This window comes from Lepidochelys olivacea, assembly GCF_965140295.1.
Source record: "Lepidochelys olivacea isolate rLepOli2 genome assembly, chromosome: 7".
Classification (NCBI taxonomy): domain Eukaryota; kingdom Metazoa; phylum Chordata; order Testudines; family Cheloniidae; genus Lepidochelys; species Lepidochelys olivacea.
This window is the reverse complement of record NC_140417.1, coordinates 122,467,569-122,491,334: the sequence shown is the minus strand read 5'-3', so window position 1 is coordinate 122,491,334 and position 23,766 is coordinate 122,467,569. Positions and strand designations below refer to the sequence as shown.

At 52.4% G+C, this 23,766-nt stretch overlaps 1 long non-coding RNA gene across 2 annotated transcripts in view; it reads left to right on the top strand.

Annotated features, from left to right (window-relative positions):
* The first annotated feature begins 4,049 nt into the window (after positions 1 to 4,049).
* Positions 4,050 to 23,766, top strand: part of LOC311524107 — a 32,903-nt gene continuing 13,186 nt past the window's right edge. The window contains exon 1 of one of the 2 annotated variants that reach the window (XR_014712485.1): positions 4,050 to 4,237. This is a non-coding gene — a long non-coding RNA (uncharacterized lncRNA). Of the gene's footprint in view, positions 4,238 to 15,156; positions 15,638 to 23,766 lie in introns of those variants that run through there. The other variant, XR_014712486.1, reaches the window with a different exon arrangement.

The following is a 23,766-nucleotide window of genomic DNA, read 5'->3' as shown; positions in this document are numbered from 1 at the left end:
AGCAGCCTCGCAGCCGTCACTAACCGAACAGCTAATGCCAGGAAACTCAAATGAGCGTTTGTATTGCAGTGCATTGCCCAGTGTGTCTGGGCTCTGCTGCCCTCTGCTGGCTGCAATCAGCACTGCTGAGCTCTGTGTCATAGACCCTGTACTGAAAACAGCTCATGGGAGTTCTCTTTTAGCACAACCTGTACAGTCCTGTGCTTCTGGAGGAGAGATTTTTCCCTGACATTCTTGGTGATCGTGGGGTACAGCACAGAGACCCCCAGGACGTTCTAAGCCACTGTGGAGTTGCTACAGGCGCATTCTTCTCATTTTACAATTGAAGAAACTGAGGCACGGAAACTGTGACCTGCCCTGGCCTTTGACTCCCTAGGTGACCTCAGCCAAGGAACTTCACCTCTCTGCCTCAGTTTCTCTTTTGATAAAATATCTGGTTTTTTCCCCTCTCTCTCTTTTTTGCAGCAGGTCACAAGTTTCCATGTGTTTCTTTAGAGTCAGTATGCAGAAAACTATAGAGAGGTGGGGGGGGGGTTTCAGGGAGGGGGGGTGGTTGCTCTGTGACGGTTCTATACAAAGGTGACCTCAGGCATCCAGGAGGGACAATAGTCTAGATATCTGTCTTGCAGAGAGTCATTTTTTGAAATGGGAAAAGGAGCAGCAGGAAACCCTGCTAACAGGTTAAATAGACACAGCCAATTAAAAATGATATTGTCCATCACTCCTTCCCTTCACTAACAATGACACTGGTGAGTGTCAAAATCGAATCCCGGCAGCACTGCTGTTTACGTTCCCTTTTGCACTTGGACCGCGGGTCTGTCTCCCTTGAATACCCGAGTCCTGTTGTGTCACGTGTTCATTAACATGATTGAATATGCTAGTGTACAAACAAGCTCCAAGAGTGGGAAGTTGGAGCTAGATCAATTCAAACTGGAAATAAGGTGTCAGACGAGATGGTTATAATGGACCCTTTTGGCCTTTAAAATCTATGAACCAAACATTTCTGCCCCGCTGTGAGGACAGCCTGGGGTTAAGCATGTCTAGTAACAAAGGGTTGTGTCCTGTCTACACTAGAATTTATTGACATGCCAATGTGTGTTAATACACAGCTAAAAAGTGACATGTAGCCAGACCTAGCCTAGGAAAGTCAGTTTACTATTAGATTTTTGTACAATTTCTTTCTTTCAAAAAGATCTAAAATCTGTATTTTTATGCCAGGCAATGTTTCAATAGAGATGGTTTCTTTACCCTTCTGCCTAGCAAGCTGGGTAAGATGGTCCCACTTTGGTTCTCTTTGCACTGCACGAGCAATCATATTTTGGTAACTACGTGTGACCAACTCATCTGCCCTGATTACCACAGCTGCTTTTGCCACCAGCCATGCTGCCTAACTGGGTTTCTACTGGCACAGTCTGGGAACAGTTGGGCAGCTCTCCCATACTGCAAGGCACAGAATGCCATGGGGGCGTGCATTGCCGCATGGGGCAATGCCCTCAGGGACACCTTAGCTCACAGAGAGCTGGGTGGAAGGACACCTGGCCTCCCTGTCAGAGACAGGTGGTTGGGGGTCACCTCTGTACAGCGGAATGAGGGCTGGAGCCAGACTCCAGGAAGACCATCATGTGGCAGTCTTGGGCACAGCCAGCTGCTGGTTCATATTAGCCCTGGTGAGAAGCCAAGCGTGGCTAGAGCCACCCATGTCTCCCATGGGATCACAGACCTGGTGAAAAGCTGGAGTGGTGGGAAGAAGCGGAAATCAAAACTGGGTGTAAGGCTGATCTGGGGGCATTCTCCACATCAGCCGTCTTCGAGGCACCTGTCCGGGCTACATAGGGACTGACTTACGCGTTCGTCTGACCGGCTCCCACTACCCCAGTTCAGTGCGTCTATGCGACCGTATTTATCCCCTCACAACAGGGTGCCCGCAGCCTCCTCCGCCCTCAGCCATGGTCGTGTCAGTGCTCTCCCGTCCCATCTGGCGGCCGCTGCTGGGGGCAGTGAGGTCACAGGTGCCTCTCACCCGCCGCGACGCTTTCAGGGCCATCCTCCGCTTCTGGGAGGAAAGGCTTAGCCGATCACACAGCTACGCCTGGAAAGGACAGAAACAGCGGGACAGAAGCTGGTTAGTGATTTAAGCCTGGTCTGAAGTGACACTGTCATGGCTTGTCGGGGTGGGGGGTGATAAAACCACTCCCCTGACCCACAGGCCCTAGCCTCTAATTTTCCCTGGGGGTGCTCAACCCCCAGGCTCTGCCCCCACTCCACCCCTTCCCCCGAGCCCCCCCGCCTCTTCCCGCCCCCACTCCACCCCTGCCCGCCTCTTCCCTGCCGCTTTCCGCCCCCCCACGAGTGCACACCATTCCTGCTCCTCCCCCTCCCTCCCAGCGCCTCCAGCTCACTGCGAAACAGCTGTTCTGCAGCGTGAAGGAGGCACGGGGAGGGAGGGGGAGGAGTTGATCAGCAGGGGCCGCCAGCGGACGGGAGGCACTGGGGGAGAGGGAGGAGCTGGCTGCCGGTGGGTGCTAAGCACCCGCTAATTTTTCTCCGTGGGTGCTCCAGCCACGGCGTCGGTGCCTATCACACCCCAGTGCGGCCACGGCCGTGCAGCCAGAAGAGGGCTTCGGTGGGCAGAGTTAAGGTTGGTTGGGGAGTTGGTGCTTGGGTGGGAGTTGGAGCAGAAAACGTCCTCTGTCGGCGTATGCTGCGCTGACGCTAGGGGCCTCGGAGGGCAGAGATTCCATGGCGTAGTCATCGCCCCAGTGACCTCATCTGCAGCAGGAATGAAGCAAACCTGGTGTGGTAGGATGTGACTCACGTGTGGGGTTGGCCATGCTATATCCTGCCTATGCGCTCAGAGTAATCTGCCTTGGGGCTGGGACGGAGGCTGACGGGGCCTTCCTTCCTGCCTTGCCCCCTCCCTTCCCAGCAAGCGGCCTGGCATCTCTGACCACGCAGCTAGGCCCACGCAGCTCCAAGCTGCCTTGAAGCCCGACACCATCATACTGCTCCTATGCAGTCAGGCTCTTGGGGCCAGAAGAAGGAGAGGCCACAACAGCGGCTTGCAATGAACACTCCCCCACCACCCCCCCATCTCCCTCCCCTCCCCCCAAGAATAGAATTCACTACATGTCAGACCAGGCACCACACAGGGTATTTTACCACGGGGGTTGAAGCCCAGATAGGCTGAGGTCTGTTTTAAAATGGAAACTCTGTCAGTCCCTTTGCAGATCGATGCACTTTGGCTTGTACTGGCCTCCCTCAGAGAATCCGACAGCCCATTACGCAGCAGCCAGAGAGAGGATTTTTTTTAAGCCTGTTCTGTTGTTATTAACACATGTATCTAGCACAGAAATGGATCATTGCTTTGCAGTCTACATATACGGAGATCGCTCATCCACGGCTGAAATGGAACTATTTCTGGGGTGGCTATAAATATGGCCAGTTATTAACACCATGTTGATGGAGCACAGAAGAATCCCATTGCTTTCAGCCCCGAGCCCACCTCTGCTCTCATTCATACTGGTGTAAATCAGGAACAACTCCATTCAGGGCAAGGGAGCTGCTGGCGTGAATCAGATCAGAATCTGGCCCTTTGTGTCCAGTGATCACCATGGAAATGCAGCTAATTCTGGAGTGGAATGGGACAGTCATTCCTGCACTCCAGCCCTTCCTCTCTCTTCTACCCGTCGCTGGCTCTAAGAGCTGTTTCAATCCCCAAGGTCGCTGCTGCTCCTGCGGCTTAAGTCCTCTGCGTCACTGTTGCAAGGTTATTGTGCTGCATTATCATCACTGCGTGCTGTGGAATGAGCCAGCCTCACCTGCTAAGCATGGCCCGTGAGTTGGCTCCGTCAGCAGTTCTGATGTGCTGCCTCCCGGCTGCTAGCCTTCCTCCCCAGCCCCCACGGCCTTTTCCATCTCAGGCGGAGCAAAGGGCCCAGATGAGCACAGCTGAGGGGAGGAAAGACAAGCTGCTCGGAAATCTAGGCGGAGCTATTGCATTGATAGAAAATGCAAAAAGCCCAAGCTCTAGCTTGGACCCTGAGCTGGACGGCTCGTGAGTTCAAAGGGGCATTCTGCTTTGGAGCCATCTCTAGGCCAAGGCAGGATAAAAGCCACGTGAAGGGAGCAGAGAATGTGTCTCGGGGCATTTCTACATTGCAGCCGGAGGGGTGACTGCAGCGCCATGGCCCAATAGAGCAGTGAAGATGCAGTGGCATGGAGCCTAGGAGGACCTCAGGTAGGTACCCACGGTTCTGGGCAGGCTGGTACGGCTTCTGCTAAAGCTGCATTTTTGCTGTCTTTAGCCCAGCTGCAGTTGCCCCGCACCCCGATTGCGCCGTAGCTAGATCCTGAACCTCTAACTCCCTCGGATGTCATGGAAGGTGCTGGGCTGACCCAGGAGAGGGGAGCCCCCTGTTTGGCCACGTAGCAGACCCAGCACGGGACGTGGCAGAGCCAGCTTCCTCACACGGGCTGTGCTCAGCTGGGAGCCGGCTCTCAGGACTGGCATGCAAGCCCCAGGATCAGTTCAGGCCCAGGCAGCTCTGCTGGGAGGTTGTGAACAAAAGGAGCCAGCTCGGGCCACCACAGCGGTGGGATAGCGCTGGAGGGTTGGAAGCAGCGGCCGCAAAATGCGCAGCACGGGGCTGTTCGTTGGATATTTCCTACCTACCCCGAAGCAGGAAACGTTGGAAAACTCAGGGCCAGTGACATTCCTGGAGTCATGCCATTGCAGCCAGGGTATTTGGTGCCTTTATGAGACTCCCTGTCCTTGTGAGAGCCAGGAAGAATCTGACCCCGCCACTGGGTCCCTCATTGCTCCAGATCCTTCAAGACAGATCCTCTCCTACTGCTGTGAGCCTCATCTGAGGACCAACCTACTTCCATCCCCACCACGTGCTCTTCTGCCAGGCAGCCTGGGGAGCTCCCAACCCTTTAGCACAGCGGGGATTAGCCCAGACCTGCCAGAATACAATGATTTCTGTCCCTGGGTCAGCCCAGGAGAGCTACACCCCCACTGGCAGAGGGCCTAGCATGCCTCCCATTTCAGTGCAACCCACACACGTGCACACCAGGACACAGGAGGGTCTCAAGGAGCAGACGCAATGCTGCCGTCACAGCGTCCGACAACGAGGGATCTGTTTCAGGCAGGGGGATGTTGGTGGCGACTCGGTGGGGGGAGGAAATGCCACAGCACAGGCCCTGCAGCGACAAACCACAACGCAGGAAACGAAGCCACTTGGGAGCACGGATCTATCTGGCGCGTCCGCCTGTCTGTCCACCTGCCTGCCGGCCGCCTTGGAGGTGCCATTCACCTGAGCTTCTGCTCTGGCTGCACGTGAATAAACAGGGAACGCACAGGGGCTGCAGGGGAGTGCTGGAGGGGCGGGAAGGGGACTGAGGCCCAAGGTCATGGGCAGGGAGGAGCCTGTCCTGCTTAGCTGGCAGAACTGTGTGTGTAACTCGGGCCTGTTGTTCTGTGGCTCGCTCCCGTTTGATGCTCGAACGCTGAGCAGCAGGAAACCTGCTCTTGTTCCCTAGGCAATCCTAGTTCATTTCCTTTCCTTTCATCAGTCACTGCCTGCAAAGCCTCCTGCATCAAGCCCTTTCACCCAAGCAGCTGCACCTGCAAAGAGAATCGGACTGTGAGCGTGGTCAGTTTCACTATGCAGCCAGCTCGGTGCACAGGGAGCTACTCTGGCTTGGTGCTTGAAGCTGGCCCCTGGACGGATTGCAGGGGAGGCTGCAATAGGGTTACCATATTTGAACATTCAAAAAAGAGGACACTCCGGTGGGGGGGCTGAGGATTTGCTCATGCCGCCCTGGTCCCACCCCAACTCCACCCCTTCCCTGCCCCCCATTTCAACCCCTTCCCAAAATCCCTGCCCCAGCCCCACCTCCTCCCCTGTGGGTGCCACGTTCCTCCTCCTCCCCCCCAGCCACGCGAAACAGCTGTTTCACGGCGCAAGTGCTGGAAGCTAGGGGGAAAAAGCGGGCACTCTCTCAAGTGATCAACATTCACTTTCTTTCTTGAATGATCAACCCTTCTTTGGGGAAAAATAATAATGGCAAAATCTCGGACGATTTTAGTGTTTAAAAATTCCTCCAGGATGGCGATTTAAGAACCAAAAAGCCAGACATGTCCAGGAAAATACGGACGTATGGTAACCCTAGGTTGCAGGAGAGCGGTGTGGGGGTTGGATCAATACATCAGAGGGGCCTTGTCTGGTTCTTGGGCCATTCAACAACGGTCTGCTTAAGCCACTCCCTCCCACAGGAGAGAAGGACGGTGGACAGGGCAGCTACTGTTCAGCAAGGCTGCCACACACCGGGACTATGAGGTCATAATGATTCTCTGTAACCAATCCCTCATCGGTTATCGGCTGGGATCGAGCCGGGGACCTTTAGCACAAAAGGCCAGAGCCAGAGTCCATTGAAGTCAATGGAAAAACTCCCAGTAACTGCAGTGGGGTTTGGCTCACGCCCCGAAAGCACAAGCCTTGCCCCTCTGCAGTATTTCTGGGGTGGGAATAAGACAGCATCAGAGAGGTAAGACAAAGGCCTTCTGCACAGTAAACTCTCCCTTTGTAACTCAAGTTCAGGGCCTCTGTCAGGGTTCCCTCCCCACTCTGAACTCTATGGTACAGATGTGGGGACCAGCATGAAAGCTTATGTAAGCGGGGGAATAGTCCCGCAATTGTGGGGAACTTTCCTGGCATCTGCACTACCCCAGTGAAGTGGGCTAGCGAAAGGATCTGAGTCCTCGCTCTCACTTCCTTTACCCAGTGGCCTCCCTGCCCTTGAGGACTCCCCTTCCACTCTCCTGTCTGGCAGAGTCCTCGTAACCCCAACAAGGCTGGGCCCAGGATTCCTGGGGGGCTCGACCCCCAACCCTGCTGTGGTCACCTAGGACAGGGTTAGGGTGTCCCCGCTCCGGGGTACTCTCTCTGCCCTGGGCACTTCTCTGACCCACTGACCATTACATACAAGTTAAAGCAAATGCAAGTTATTTAATCAACAATTAATTTTGAAAAGAATAAGGGAAAATGGGAAAGGTTAAAGGAAACACATCACCCCGCTCTGTGGCAGGGAACATCACAAACAGTGTCTCTGGAATGTCAGGGCAGTTCACAGTCTGTTCCTTGTAAGCCCCAGGCCTCCTGCTCAGGCCCTGGCCGTGCTGCGGGGATGCTGCGGGTTGGACACTCGCTCTGGTGGTGGCCACACGCTCTCAGGCTCTAGGTGGCAGGACCCTTCTTCCCAGTGTCGCCCCCGCCCTGTCAGGGTTACCAATCCCCCTCAGAGTCTGGCCTGCAGCCTCCTGGCTGAGGCATCTCCCTGTGCGGGGCCCGCTGCCCAGGGTCCCCCTCGCTCTCCCCAGCTGCTCACCGCACCCAGCTCCGGACTGCTCCAGCCCCAGCCCCACCACTCGGTCTCTGCACGGCTGCTGCTCTGCCCCCAGCTCCCTGGGCTGCTGCTCTGGCCCCTCTGGCCCCTCTGGCTCTGGTTGCTGCAGCTCTGCTCCCAGGGCAGGTCTGCTCTGCAGGCTGCTTCTGTGACTCTGCTCCCAGCACTGACCTGCTTCCTGGGCTGCTGCTCTGGCCCCTCTGGCTCTGGTTGCTGCAGCTCTGCTCCCAGGGCAGGTCTGCTCTGCAGGCTGCTTCTGTGACTCTGCTCCCAGCACTGACCTGCTTCCTGGGCTGCTGCTCTGGCCCCTCTGGCTCTGGTTGCTGCAGCTCTCCTCCCAGGGCAAGTCTGCTCTCTCTGGGCTGCTGGATCTGGCCCAGCTCAGCTCCCCAGCTCAGCTCAGGCCCCTGCTTTCTCCTTAGCTCGGCCCCACTCTGTCTGACCCAGCCAATTCCAGCTCAAATGGAGGACTGGACCTCCCTGGCCTCCTGACTCCCTGAATAGCCTGCTCGCCCTGTCATTCAGGCTGACCTGGAGCATTGGCCTCTCCCCATTGTTCCTGGGGACTGTCAGTCTCAGGGTCCTGATTTCCCATAGACCCTTCCCCTTTTAGTACTGGGAGCTAGCCAACCAAAACACCCCCACTGACTGCTAGTAGGGGGGCAACAGTCCCCTTACACTTATTTCTACCAGCTTAGCTTAAAACTTCCCCAAGGCACAATTCCCTCCTTGTCCGTGGACAGTATTTGCTGCTACCACCAAGTGAGTTAGACAAAGATTCAAGGAAAAGAACCACTTGGAGTTCCTGTTCCCCAAAATATTCCCCCCAAGCCCCTTCACCCCCTTTCCCGGGAAGGCTTGAGAATAATATACTAACCAATTGGTACAAGTGAGCCCAGACCAAATCCCTGGGTTTTTAGGACACTAAAACCAATCAGATTCTTTAAAAAAACAGAACTTTATTATAAAGAAAAAAAAGTAAAAGAAGCACTTCTGTAAAATCAGGGTGGAAGGTAATTTTACAGGGTAATCAAATTCAAAACACAGAGGATTCCCCCCTCTAGGCAAAACTTTAAAGTTACAAAAAACGGGGATAAACCTCCATCTAAGCATAGAGAAAATACACAAGCTAAAACAAGAGATACTCTAACGCATTTCCTTGCTATTACTTACTCTTCCTGTAAATTTAGATGTATCATTCAGAAGGAGCTGGATTACTTGCTTGGTCTCTCTCTTTGTCTCCAGAGAGAACAAACACCAAGCACAAAAACAAAGCCTCCCCGCAGATGTGAAAGTATCTTCTTTCCCCATTAGTCCTTCTGGTCAGCTGCCAACTAAGTTAATTGAACTGATTAACCCCTTACAGGTAAGGGGATTCTGTACCTCTGGCCAGGAGGGATTTTATATTACTGCGTACATAAAGGTTGTTACCCTTCCCTTTATATTTATGACAGCCTGCTTTTCCATAGCACCACGGAGGCAGCTGGACACCTTTGTTTTATTATTTCCTCTTGATTTCTGTGCAGCTGCTGTCCTTTCAGTTCAGATGCCCCACGCTGGATCTCAGCGCTGTTAGCTGAGGCAAATCCGAACCCTCTCCTCGAGGGAGGCGGCACCAGCTGGAGGCAACAGCGTAGGCACAAGATCACGAATGTGGAGAAGGCTGTGGCCTTCCTCCCCAAGCAGTGCCATCACAGAGTGAGAGAAGGGCAGGCGGGGCCTGGGAAAAGCCACACCACTGAGGCAGGGCTACCATTTTAGAGGCAGAGAAGAATTTCACAGCCTTCCCAGGGCACTGCATCTAGAATTGCCAACCCTCCACGATTGTCCTGGAGTCTCCAGGAATTAAAGATTCATCTTGAATTAAAGATTGTCATGTGAGGAAACCTCCGGGAATACGTCCAACTGAAATTGGCAACCCTATTCGACTCCCAGGTTGGGCCAGCTCAGCCATTACAAGGAGGACTTGTTGCTTCTGCGGATGTGGTTGGCTGGGGGAATTTCCTGGGTGTAGAAGGAGCGAGTGTTCAGAATTAACAATCCCAAACGAGGCCTGCCCTATTCAGTCCTTATCACAGGATTTTTCTGTCTCAACTGTTTCCCAAGGGAGACCTGGCTTTTCGACTAAGTGAAACCTTATGTGAAAAGTGCCTGCTTTCTGTCAAAAACTTCAATTTTTCGTCAACAAGCCCCAATAGCCAAAGAGCAAAATATTTCCTGCCAGGATGGTTTCACGTCCCTCTTCTCCTCTATGGGCCAGGTGCCTCAGCTGAACTACATCTCCCATGATGCACCACAGCCCAGAACTCCACCAGGAGGGGAGACTGTGGTGCATTGTGGGAGATGTAGTCTGAGCAGGGAGCCCATGAGGTTCCCCAGCGGGAGGGAGACATTTCAGTTTTCAGCCGAAATATTTCAGTTTTTCACTAAAAAGTCTAAACTTTCAATAGGGGAAAAATAAACCCGCATTTTTTGACCAGCTTTATCACTAAAGCATCTGAACTCTGTACATAGAGCCAAATCCCGAAAGGTACTGAACTCCCAGCAATACTTATCACCGGTGCTTAATTTGTGCAGCGGCTTGTCAGGGCTAAGCCCTGGGACCTCTGGGCCTGGTTTGACCGCACTCCTGTCCCTGTTTTTCATTAGTTGTCCCCTGTAATTAGTTAGCTCTCCAGGCCCTGTGGATCTCCCCTTTAGGCTGGGGGGGGGGGGCTCCTTTCGTAGTGGACGAGCTCCGCCCGCCCACTTCCTGGATCCCAATAGACCTCTGGGCCTGGCAGTTCATAGCCCCAGGACCTCTGGGCTTGCCACGTCACTTACAAAAATAAAAAAAATTGCTTGAGCTCCAGCACGTCTTTGATTGCAAATAAACCGCTGCTCATTATCACCTCTCAGGATAGCCCCCACCTTGCCTCTGATAGCGAAGGAGAGCTGTACTTATAGGGCTTCAGCTCCGCCTCCTTCAAAGCCCCGCCTCCTAGCGGCAGAAAATCCACTGGGCATGCTCAGTAGGATCTCTGCTGCTTTAAAAGGGAGGCTACACACTCAGGAGCGCTTGGTGAGGGAAGGACAGTGGCTGCAGCTCTTGCTGGCCTGGCTGCATCAGGAAAGTAAGGAAGCTTTGGGTTGTAACGCACAGCATGTGTGTCCTGTAGCTTATACATTGTCATGATCATGGGGAGAGAAACCAAGAGGCAGAAGGGAAAGAGAAAAGTGACTGGAAAAGCAATGGTCAGTGAAGAAGGGGTGACGCCTCTCATGTCACAGCTGGCTTTGGCCCCCTCGGTTGTGGAAACTGAGGCCTGACTGGTGGCTTGTCGACGTGGGGAAGTTGTCTAGAATCGCTTCCCGGGGGGATATGCTGGTATCAAAGTGACTAATCCAAAATTCTTGAATCAATGTCACTAAATCTATAATCGAGTCCCCATGGGGAGCTATTCCAGTCAATGTCCCTGCAGAGAAAAGGTTCAGATTTTGGCACCTCCATAGCCCACAGCAAGGGGTCGCTTTCATGGCTGGTTGGGGCACTCCCGGCTAATGCAACCATCCTGCGTATTCAAGCTGCACATCCTTATGGCCAGAGCCTTGGCTGGTGTAAGTGCGCATGGCTCCATGGTGCTTACCCCACCAGTGGATCTGGCCCTGGGTGTTGATAGTGTGCCCCTCACCCTCGTATTGGGCCTGGCAGGGTTTGCATTCTCAAGGTGGTTCTCCTCCAGGCAGGCCTCGAATGTCTTCTGCAAGGCAAAGGTGGTTTGTCCGTCCACCTGGTGCCCAGATGCCCATGCTCGGTCTTGTCTGCTGCTCCATCGAAGGGATTGCTGTGGGGCAAGGTGCTGGCTCAGCAGCCCTGGGGGCTGAAGTCCGGTGTTTTCCGCAGGAAAGATGCAGCCCAGGCCGGGGCTGGGGAGCTCCCCCACGCTGCCCAGCTGCTGCGCTTTAATCCCAATACACGGGCAGCGCTGAGGGGCAGGGGAGTTCCTGGGGACTTTCCACCCAGGCTGCAATTCTTGCGTCAGGCCGGGTCTGCATTTGGCTAAGGCTGAGGAGAAAGAAAAGCGGAGCCCAGCCAAGGAACAAGCAGCAAGCCAGCACGGTCCCAGCCCCTTCCCCTGGCTGGCCGGCTCTGATCATTGAGGCAGTGCCTCGGAGGCCCGGTCCCCACAGGCCCTGGGAACAGCAACCAGCACCCAGTGCTGAGACACCCCCGGTGCTAGCCTCCGGGCCACCTACTGAGCACAGCTGGCCTGCAGAAAGCTGCCTGGCTGGCGACGGCCCAGCTCATAGGCTAGCAGTGAAGGTTCCCAGCCTTGCTGCCGCCTGGGCATCAGCATTATCCCTGCCTTGCCTTGCTCCAGGAACCTTTGGCTCAGATCTTTGGCTCTGGCTACTGCCTCCGGCTCTGGCTCTGTGCTTCGATTCCTGGCTACTGACTCCAGCGCCAACCACTAGGCGTGACACCCCATGCCCCAGTCACTCACACAGCCTGGCAGGTCACCGGACACTGGTTCTGGTGGGAGCCGGGTCTAAAGCAAAGCCCAGCCCCCTTCTGTGGCTCCTGGCCGGGTGTATCTCCAGCCGCAGGAGCAGAACCTGTGTGCTGCCCGCATGGGAGGGAGGGAGAGGGGAGTGAAGGACAGGCCCCAGCAGAGCCTGGCTCTGATCTCATTCCATGCGCTCTGCTCCAGTGCTGTGCAGACACCTAGGAACGTGAGCAATCAGTGGCTATTCTGTATTCCCCGAACAGTTTCTGAACAGCTGCGTGGCTCATAATAATCCCCCGAAAACCTGCCTGGAAACCGCCTCCCTGCTCCAGCTCTGAGTCACCCAAGAGTTTTTGCAAGGGCTTAACGGGGCGGGGGTGGGGGAGGATAACCCACCCCTGGCCCATTTCTTCCCCCTATGGCTCCCAGTGGCTGGCTCAGCGGAGAGGAATCGCGCCCCCCGCAACCAGCCTTCCCTCTCGGAACCCACCCTCTGCTGTGGGGGGCAGAGACAGGAGGTGAGGCAAAGGTGGCCCCTTTGGGATGGGGGGACCCAGGGTGCCAGCTGGCACAGGGCAGTGTGGCAAGGCCACCTGGGGTGGGGAAATGGAGGCTGTCTGGAAGGGCAGAGTGCTCGGGTCGGGGGGGCTCTGCATGGGGGAAGGGGGCTCTGAGGAAAAGGAGGCCCAGGGGTGAGAAGAATGGGGGGGCCCTCAGATAAAAGTATTTCAGGGGAGAGTAGGGCGGGGTGGCCATGGAGAGATGGGGCCTGGGGGGCGCAGAAGGGAGAAGGACCGGATACAGGTCAGGGGAAGGTTGCAGGGTAGAAGACCAAGGAAAGCAGCGGGTTGGGGGCCTTGGATGCATCGAAGCGGCAAATACAATTTCCCTCCCCGGCCATGGGGCCTGAGATGGGTTGTTGTGGCCTTTAGGGGGTCATCAAAGCCCCAGATGCAGCAGGGAGAGAGATTTCACCCCTCCCCTCAATACTCCCCTGCTCCCCGTCCTCTGAAAACCCGAGTGTATCAATCAAGCTGCTCTCCATCCCCCACATACACACAGACCCTTGTGAGCCCCTGGCAGCTCTTCCTTTCCCTTGCACTGAAGGCAGGAGACAGCAATTTTTTTTTGGTCAAGGTGGCTAGCAGGGATGGGGTCCCTTTAAGAACACCGTGTCCTGCCACCTCTGAGTGTGTGTTGTGGGTCAGTCGCAGACAGGATCTGCGGAGGGCTGGGGGTTTCCTGCCCGGGGCTTTGCCTGGCCTCCATCGCTGGGACACACACATACACACAGAGCCTTTGTCCCATTGTTTATCGCCAGCTGTACACACGCAAGGCTGCAGCTGTATTTAAAATAAAAACAATTCAGCGACAGGACGGCTCTGCGTTCAGAGGGGTGGATCCCGTCTCCGGCGCTTTGGAGGAAGGACCCCACAGTAGGACGATGTGGGATGAGCTGCCCACAATGAAGATCACATCCTAACCTTGATGGATAAAGATGGGCTGAAGGACAGGGCAGGGCAGAAAAGGTGGGGGAGTTGCACTGTATGTAAGGGAGCAGTAGGACTGCTCAGAGCTCAAGAATGAAACTGCAGAAAAACCTGAGTGTCTCTGGATTAAGTTTAGAAGTGTGAGCAACAAGGGTGATGTCGTGGTGGGAGTCTGCTATAGACCGCCGGACCAGGGGGATGAGGTGGACGAGGCTTTCTTCCAGCAACTCACGGAAGTTACTAGATCGCAGGCCCTGGTTCTCATGGGAGACTTCAATCACCCTGATATCTGCTGGGAGAGCAATACAGCGGTGCACAGACAATCCAGGAAGTTTTTGGAAAGTGTAGGGGACAATTTCCTGGTGCAAGTGCTGGAGGAACCAACTAGGGGCAGAGCTCTTCTTCACCTGCTGCTCACAAACCGGGAAGAATTAGTAGGGGAAGCTAAAGTGGATGGGAACCTGGGAGGCAGTGACCATGAGATGGTCGAGTTCAGGATCCTGACACAGGGAAGAAAAGAAAGCAGCAGAATACGGACCCTGGACTTCAGAAAAGCAGACTTTGACTGACTCCGGGAACTGATGGGCAGGATCCCCTGGGAGAATAACATGAGGGGGAAAGGAGTCCAGGAGAGCTGGCTGTATTTTAAAGAATCCTTATTGAGGTTACAGAGACAAACCATCCCGATGTGTAGAAAGAGTAGTAAATATGGCAGGTGACCAGCTTGGCTTAACAGTGAAATCCTTGCTGATCTTAAACACAAAAAAGAAGCTTACAAGAAGTGGAAGATTGGACAAATGACCAGGGAAGAGTATAAAAATATTGCTCGGGCATGCAGGAGTGAAATCAGGAAGGCCAAATCACACCTGGAGGTGCAGCTAGCAAAAGATGTTAAGAGTAACAAGAAGGGTTTCTTCAGGTATGTTAGCAACAAGAAGAAAGTCAAGGAAAGTGTGGGCCCCTTACTGAATGAGGGAGGCAACCTAGTGACAGAGGATGTGGAAAAAGCTAATATACTCAATGCTTTTTTTGCCTCTGTCTTCACGAACAAGATCAGCTCCCAGTCTGCTGCACTGGGCAGCACAGCTTGGGGAGGAGGTGACCAGCCCTCTGTGGAGAAAAGTGGTTCAGGACTATTTAGAAAAGCTGGACGAGCACAAGTCCATGGGGCCGGATGCGCTGCATCCGAGAGTGCTAAAGGAGTTGGCGGATGTGATTGCAGAGCCATTGGCCATTATCTTTGAAAACTCATGGCGATTGGAGGAAGTCCCGGACGACTGGAAAAAGGCTAATGTAGTGCCCATCTTTAAAAAAGGGAAGAAGGAGGATACTGGGAAGTACAGGCCGGTCAGCCTCACCTCAGTCCCTGGAAAAATCATGGAGCAGGTCCTCAAGGAATCAATTCTGAAGCACTTAGAGGAGAGGAAAGTGATCAGGAACAGTCAGCATGGATTCACCAAGGGCAAGTCATGCCTGACTAATCTAATTGCCTTCTATGACGAGATAACTGGCTCTGTGGATGAAGGGAAAGCAGTGGACATGTTGTTCCTTGACTTTAGCAAAGCTTTTGACACGGTCTCCCACAGTATTCTTGCCAGCAAGTTAAAGAAGTATGGGCTGGATGAATGGACTATAAGGTGGATAGAAAGTTGGCTAGATTGTCAGGCTCAACGGGTAGTGATCAATGGCTCCATGTCTAGTTGGCAGCCGGTATCAAATGGAGTGCCTCAAAGGACAGTCCTCGGGCCGGTTTTGTTCAATATCTTCATTAATGATCTGGAGGATGGTGTGGATTGCACCCTCAGCAAGTTTGCAGATGACACTAAACTGGGAGGAGAGGTAGATACACTGGAGGGTAGGGATAGGATACTGAGGGCCCTAGACAAATTAGAGGATTGGGCCAAAAGAAATCTGAGGTTCAACAAGGACAAGTGCAGAGTCCTGCACTTAGGATGGAAGAATCCCAAGCACCACTAGAGACTAGGGACCGAATGGCTCGGCAGCAGTTCAACAGAAAAGGACCTAGGGGTTACAGTGGACGAGAAGCTGGATATGAGTCAACAGTGTGCCCTTGTTGCCAAGAAGGCCAATGGCATTTTGGGATGTATAAGTAGGGGCATTGCCAGCAGATCAAGGGACGTGATCGTTCCCCTCTATTCGACATTGGTGAGGCCTTATCTGGAGTACTGTGTCCCGTTTTGGGCCCCACACTACAAGAAGGATGTGGAAAAATTGGAAAGAGTACAGCGGAGGGTAAGAAAAATGATTAGGGGACTGGAGCACATGACTTATGAGGAGAGGCTGAGGGAACTGGGATTGTTTAGACTGCGGAAGAGAAAAATGAGGGGGGATTTGATAGCTGCTTTCAACTACCTGAAAGGGGGTTCTAAAAAGGATGGATCTAGACTGTTCTCAGTGGTAGCTGATGACAGAACAAGGAATAATGGTGTCAAGTTGCAGTGGGGGAGGTTTAGGTTGGATATTAGGAAAAACATTTTCCACTCGGAGGGTGGTGAAACGCTGGGAATGCGTTACCTAGGGAGGTGGTGGAATCTTCTTCTTCATTTGAAGTTTTTAAGGTCAGGCTTGACAAAGCCCTGGCTGGGATGATTTAGTTGGGGATTGGTCCTGCTTTGAGCAGGGGGTTGGACTAGATGACCTCCTGAGGTCCCTTCCAACCCTGATATTCTATGATTCTAAGACTGAGATTTTTATCCCTTCTTGTCCAAACAAGAGTCCGGTCCATCATGCTGAACTTGGTGACTGGGACACCCTGGGGGGTGCTTGGCACCTCCAAAAACCAGGCCCGAGGGGGTCACACTGTGCTGCCCAAAGGCTGGCCCCAGCACCTGCTTGTTTTCATACCAAGCGCTCTTCTGGCAAAGCGGCCGCTCGGTGGCACGAGGGTGAGTCAACATGAACGTGTGCCAGGTGAAGAGTGAATCACTCGCTGACTAACCAGGCCCAATGAGCAACCAGAGAGACATGACTGTTCCTGCTTTACCCCAGCCCGCTGGCTCAGGAGGAAGGACAGCCATGTGTACTGGCTATTCATTCCAACCTTTCTGGCATACGCAGCTTGCCCGCCGATCTATAATAACACAGCTATGAGATTCCCTCTTCCACTCTGATAAGAGCTGATAAGAAAGATCTCCTGGTCCTGTCAACTTAGCCCTGCCCATGTTCCAGCTCTTCCGGTTTGTCACAAGCCTGGTGCTATTTGGTGTTTTTCACAGAGCCCCCGCGTGTGATTAGGTGCAACACTCAGCTTTCATTTTAAAAAATACAAGTTTCTGGGCCTCAGCGTTTCAGAGAAAAGCTTGAAAATGTGCCCCAAGTGCGACCTAAAGGCTCAAAACCCAGAAGGCCAATTAAAAGAACCCACATTTTTTAAAAAAGAAATCTGTTTTGGGGGGGGGGGGTTTGAGACCTGAATCACGATGCTGCCCTTACCTATAGCTTTCCATGATGGACGTGCTGCACAATAAACACGCTAACAGTTTTCAAGTACATAAAATGTTTGTTACAAGAAGGAAGGAGAAAAGTTTATTGTTCACCTCTGAGGGTAGGACAAGAATCAATGGGCTTAAATTGCAGCAATTTAGGTTGGACATTAGGAAAAACTTCCTGTCGGGGTGATTAAGCCCTGGAATAAATTGCCCAGGGAAGTTGTGGAATCTCGGTCATTGGAGACTTTTAAGAGCAGGTTGGACAGACACCTGTCAGGGATGGTCTAGATAATATGCAGTCCTGCCTTTCATGCAGGCAACTGGACTAGAAGATCTCTCGAGGGCCCTCCCAGTCCTATGATTCTATAACGATCTAACACTCCCGACAAGTCCTGGTGTATCTCTGGCGTGTGGAATGGTCTATGGATTGGGCTGTGTTGGGCCAGCTGGCTCGGAAGGAGTACTGGGGTCTTATCAGTGATTAATGATGAATTGCAGGAGCGAGTCTACCGAGCAGCCAAGGACAGCTGCTGGAGATTTGCCTTTTGAAACGTTTTTAAAGTGAAAAATGACCTTTTTAAAGCAAGTTTTTTTAGTGGAAAACTTTCATATTTTATATTTTCATTTTTTATGGGGAAAGACTTTTCTGGTTGGTTGTTTTTTGTCCGCCCCCCATATCCCTCCCAACCAGTGATTGGGTCTTCCCTGGCCCCTTTTCCAGTGATCAATTTGGAAAATAAAGGGGCGGGCAGGAGAAATAAAAAGAAAGGGGAAGAAAACTCAAAAATTTGAAAACCAGATAATGTTTGCGTTAGCTTAGTTTTCCAATACTATAAAGTCAGCTTTTCTTGCGGTTGAGAAAACGAACAAGTGTCTAAATGTGTGCCAGCCATTCTTACTGTGTTGGGGTCACGCCTAGCCCCGGTTGTCCTGCACTGGGGGACCAGAGAGCCCCTGGGGCACAGTTTTGCAAGGGAAAGCTTTGCTAGTGATGCTGGGTATTGTCTTAGTTTCAGTATAACTGACCTGTTCCTAATCTCTGCCAGCCAGTGACGATACAATATGCCTCTTCTGCAACGCCCCCTCTTTCTTTTAGACCGTGTTTGCAGCTGCCATCTGCACACGCGCGCTTGGAGGAGAACGTGTCCCTGGCTGGCCACATTCCTGTGTGCACTGGAAATTACAACCTGGGCCCAACTTGCCATGAGCCAGCTGCAGGCTTCTGTGGATGGCATCTTGCACTTTAACCATCGCCCGGCACATCAGCAAAGCTGGGCAAAGGCCCCTGGTTCGTTTAATCGCAGTGCCCAGTGCTAGTAGCCGGGCACCCAGAGGTGAACCACGGGCCATAACTGACTGTGTTTCATTGCATCAAATAATAACAAAAATAGACACTGAGACCAGGCTCAAGGTGCCCTGCTGCTCAACATGACTGTAACCCAGTGGTGGGCAACCTGTGGCCCACCACGGCCCGCCACTTCCCGCAGTTCCCATTGGCTGGGAACAGTGAACTGCGGCCACTGGGAGCTGCGGGAGGGCCATGCTTGCAGATGGTCAACTTCGGCAAAATGTCTCGCGGCCCGCATTCAGATTACGCCACAGGTTGCCCACCACCGGTGTAACCCCAGTCGCATGAAACAATCCATCAAGGAGGCACTTGGCTGGCCAGCTGCCTCCAAAACCACTCCTTTCCACTGCTTCATCACTCTGGGAGCACCCGCTCAGCACTCTGCAAATCCCACCATGGGCAGGGTACCCAGGTCACCAAATCCAGGCTATTTTGGATCAAGCAGGGCAGCAAGTTGCCCCGAGCTGGCCTGCCGGCTGCCCCATCTCTCTCTTCGAATGTGTGGGAACCAGCTCAGGCATCTCCACTGGCTGCAGCTGTGGCAGTGTGGTCCAAGGAGAGAGGTCAGGCCCAGGCCATAACCAGCCCCTTAACCTCGACCCAGAGCCCAATAGGCAGCTGGTGCAGATCCCAGAGCACGGGGCTCGGGCACTCCCAGCAAAATGCCCCGCTCAGTAAGCGAGCCACTGCATCCTGCACCAGCGTCAACCTCCAAACAGTTCTAAGGTGCAGCCCCACACAGAGCGTCTTGCAACGGTCTAAACCCGAGGTGACAGGTCTGTAGGAGGGTGGCCGGCTCTGCAGCCAAAAGGCAAGGTCGCAGCCTCCCAACCAGATGCAGCGGGTGAAAGCTGACTGGGTTGCTGCTGTGCTGGGAGCGTTTCACAGCGGAGGGGGGCGGGGGGGTTTCTAGAATCGCCCTTAGGTTGCCAGCCTTGGTAACTAATGGAGGCTGCACTCCCTCAGTCAAAGGGGCTGAGATTACCTCTGCCATCTCCTCCAGCAGCTTCCCACACACTCATCCCCTCTGTCTTCACTAGCTCACTCTCAGCTGTGCCCCAGTCTCGACTGGACACTGGCTGAGCGGCTGAACTGCATCAGGTGAGACACAGACATAGAATCATAGGCCTGGAAGGGACCTCGAGAGGTCGTCTAGTCCAGTCCCCTGCACTCGTGGCAGGACTAAGTATTATCTAGACCAGCCCTGACAGGTGTTTGTCTAACCTGCTCATATTTAGCTTGTGATCCACTTTGACCCCCAGATCCCTTTCTGCAGCACTCCTTTCTAGGCAGTCATTTCCCATTTTGTATGTGTGCAACTGATTGATCCTTCCTAAGTAGAGTACTTTGCATTTGTCCTTATTGAATTTCATCCTATTTATTTCAGACCATTTCTCCAGTTTGTCCCGATCATCTTGAATTTTAATCCTATCCCCCAAAGCACTTGCAACCCCTCTCAGCTTGGTATCGTCCGCAAACTTGATAAGTGGACTCTCTATGCCATTATCTAAATCGGGGATAGTCAACCTATGGCACGCATGCCAAAGGCGGCAAGCAAGCTGGGTCCCAGCCACCCGTCTGGTGGGCTCTGCTGCTGGCCTGGGGTCCTGGCCACCAACCCGGGGCTCTGCAGACACCCTCGGCTGTGGCTCCCTGGCCCCAGCCTGGGGCAGTGAGGGGGTGCACACAGGGGAAGAAGGGGCACAGCTCAGCACCCCCACCTTAAAAATTGTTCCAATGCCACTGTGCGCCATTTTTAAATCTTGATTTGCTGCTTACATCACTGTCACGCCACATGGACCAGTGCACTGCATTGGATGTTGAGATTAGAATGTACATGCAAGAACTGGATCAGAATTTTCTGACAGATTTCAAGATTTTCAGTGATTTGGCCCAATGCTTTGTTTTCTAATTAAACCTGAAAAGTTCAACGAAAGCGACTTGGATTTGTCAGTATTTCAGTGGATGGGGGTTGAGGATTTCAAAATGCAGCTCATTCAGTTATAAAGCTCAGAATTGTGGGCATCAAAGTGTATAGATCTGCCGAGTGCACTTGAAGCTACCGAGAGAGATTATGGGGCCTCTATTCTGACCTGCTGGACGTCCCTGCCAGTGAAATTTAACTGTTTGAAGAAAATTGTGTTTGCAATGCTTTTAACATTTGGATCTACATATCTGTGTGAGCACGTATTTTCACACATGAAATCTGTCCACTGTCCCTCTCGGAGCTGGTTAACAACTTATCACTCAGAAGCCCATGTGCAGCCTAAAGTATCCAGATACATGGCAGACATTGGAAAACTCAGCAAGGGCAAGGATCACACTAAACTGATAAGATCAGCATTTTTAATTTAATTTTAAATGAAGCTTCTTAAACATTTTAAAAACCTTATTGACTTTACCTACAACAATAGTTTAGTTCTATAATTTGGCCTTATAGAAAGAGACCTTCTAAAAACGTTAAAATGTATGACTGGCACGCGAAACCTTAAATTAGAGTGAATACATGAAGACTCGGCACGCCACTTCTGAAAGGTTGCTCTAAATAATTGATGAAGATATTGAACAGAACTGGACCCAGAACTGATCCCGGCGGGACCCCACTCGTTATGCCCTTCCAGCATGACTGTGAACCACTGATACCTACCCTCTGGGAAAGGCTTTCCATCCAGTTCTGCACCCACCTTATAGTAACTCCATCTAGGGTGCATTTCTCAGGTTTGTGTATGAGAAAGTCACGGGAGACAGTATCAGAAGCTTTACTAAAGTCAAGCTATACCACATCTACCACTTCCTCCCTATCCATGAAGCTTTTTCTTTGACAGGGTAACAAGCAATCAGGTTGGTTTGACGTAGAATCATGGACTATCAGGGTTGGAAGGGACCTCAGGAGGTCCTCTAGTCCAACCCCATGCTCAAAGCAGGACCAATCCCCAACTAAATCATCCCAGCCAGGGCTTTGTCAAGCCTGACCTTAAAAACCTCTAAGGAAGGAGATTCCACCACCTCCCTAGGTAACCCATTCCAGTGTTTCACCACCCTCCTAGTGAAAAAGTTTTTCCTAATATCCAACCTAAATCTCCCTCACTGCAACTTGAGACCATTACTCCTTGTTCTGTCATCTGCTACCACTGAGAACAGTCTCTTTTGTTCTTCATAAATCCATGCTGACTGTTACTGATCAACTTATTATCTTCTAGATCAGTGGTTCTCAACCAGGGGTCTGGGGCCTCCTGGGGGGGCCGCAAGCAGGTTTCAGGGGGGCCACCAAGCAGGACCAGCGTTAGACTTGCTGGGGCCCAGGGCAGAACGCCTAAGTCCCACTGCATGGGGCTGAAGCGCAGGGCCCTGAGCCCCGTCACCTGGGGCTGAAGCAGAAGCCTGAGCAACTTAGCTTCACAGTGCCCCCTGTGGTGTGAGGCCCTGGGCAACTGCCCTGCTTGTTAACCCCTAATGCTGGCCCTGGCTTTTATATGCAGAAAACCACTTACTGTGGCACAGGTGGGCTGTGGAGTTTTTATAGTATGTTGGGGGGGGGGTCAGAAAGAAAACGGTTGAGAACCCCTGTTCTAGATATTTGCAAATTGATTGCTTAATTATTTGCTCCATTACCTTTCCGGGTACAGAAGTTAAGCTGACTGGTCAGTAATTCCCCGGGTTGCCCTTAGTTCCCTTTCTATAGATTGGCACTAGATTTGCCCTTTTCCAGTCTTCTGGAATCTTTCCTGTCTTCCATGACTTTTCAAAGATAATCGCTAATGGCTCAGATATCTCCTCAGTCAGCTCCTTTGAGTATTCTAGGGTCCATTTCATCAGGCCCTGGTGACTTGAGGACATCTAACTGGTCTAAGTAATTTTTAACTTACTTTTTAACATACAGTGGGAGTGTCATCAGCATCCTGAAAACCCAGCACCACGTGCCTCCTATGTGATGAATTCTGCTCAGTCCAAGCTGCATGAGCAGGCTGGAGACACTTCCGCTCTGCCCTGTTGCAGGGAATCTCCACCTGCCCAGTTTGATAGCCTCTCGTCCTTTGCACCATCTCGCTGGCTGATCATCTGAGGGGAAAGAGCGCAATTGCCAGCTGCCTGGGAAAGCTGAAGCCTTGTATTGTCCCAGTGCAGCATATCCCATTGCATAGACAGCCTGTGCCGAGCACTGCACCTCCCCAAATACACTGACACACACTCACCTCTCAGACTCTGCCACAAAATCGACGTAGCTTGAAAGGACAGGAACGAAACCCAAACACTTTCTGTTTCTAATTCAAGGGAAAGAGCTCTCTGAAAGGAAACCGTTCAGAGGCAGGCAGGCAGAACCGAGTGGGCTGCTAGCAGTCCCTAAAATCTGACCTAAGCCAGCCATGCCTAAGCCAGAGATAATTCATTTAGGGCCTCTGTCATTCTGCCTCCTGCAGCCCACATGTTGCCAAAGTGGTTTAGTCCTAGTTTTGATTAACAACTGTGATTTTTTGCAATGCTCTCCAGCCAGCCAATAAAATGGACTCTTCCTTCCTCATTTCCATCTTTGATTTTGATGCACCCAAGCCACCAAATAGGCAAAAGTCTTGTGCGGAACCAGGCATCAAATCTAACATCTCTGGTTCCCTGCTTCTTCCACACCGCCCCTGTTCTATTTAAACCTTTAAAACAAATGATGCCCAAGGACGGCTTAATCTTGTAAGGGAGCGTATGTTTCTAGCTATGCTGACGCTTTAAAAATCATATACCAGGTTCCTTCTCCACATCGTGCATAACGTGGCAGCTTATGACAGCTGAAATGATGTATAAACTCCAAGCTGCTTTTCACTATTTACGCTCTTTGTTCACTTTCTGCGTTTCTCCCAGTTTGGCCAATGAACGAACGTAGGCTAGCCCATTTCACCTTGTCTAGTTCATCTCTGGTCTCATGCACTAGTAATGCTGGGATTGTAAACACTGCAGGGGAAGGTTTATTTCAGCCAAACCTGACCGGTCCATGTCCCTATTTGTATCTCTTCTTTCCCTACACTTTAAAATCTGTGATGAAAATACTCAGGCCTAGGGTGCTGATCTGATCCATGTAAACATGGTACAGCAGCTACTCAGTATGCTGCAAGCTCTCCAGTTGCAGGTAGTGATACTATAGTGGTTATGCTGGAGGGGAGGGCTTTAGTAAGCTAAGCCGGAGGCCTGAAATATATAAACTCCTTATGATCCCAGGTTCAAATCCCCAAAGGGTCAGCTCAGCCCTTGCTCCTCCCAAGATAGAAAACCATGTCTAATGAAATGCAGTGTCACATGAGATCTTTAAAACCAACATGCTGCATGGTGCCCTTGGTCAAAAATGCTGTTTTCAATGTCTGCTGGAGGGCCACTTGGCTGCCGCACTGCATCCCAGAGGTGGCTGCATTTCAGCAGTGCTTGGAAAGCTTGGTGGGGTCCCAGGGGTGACAGCAGCATTATCATGGGAACTCATAACGCTCCTGGGCCACAGCCTGCTTCCCCTGGAGTCACTGACTGTTGGGTCACCACCTGACGGGAGCAGGATTAATGGCCCCTATTTTAGGAGCGAGTTTCTTCTCTCACTAAGTCACTTTTAGCAG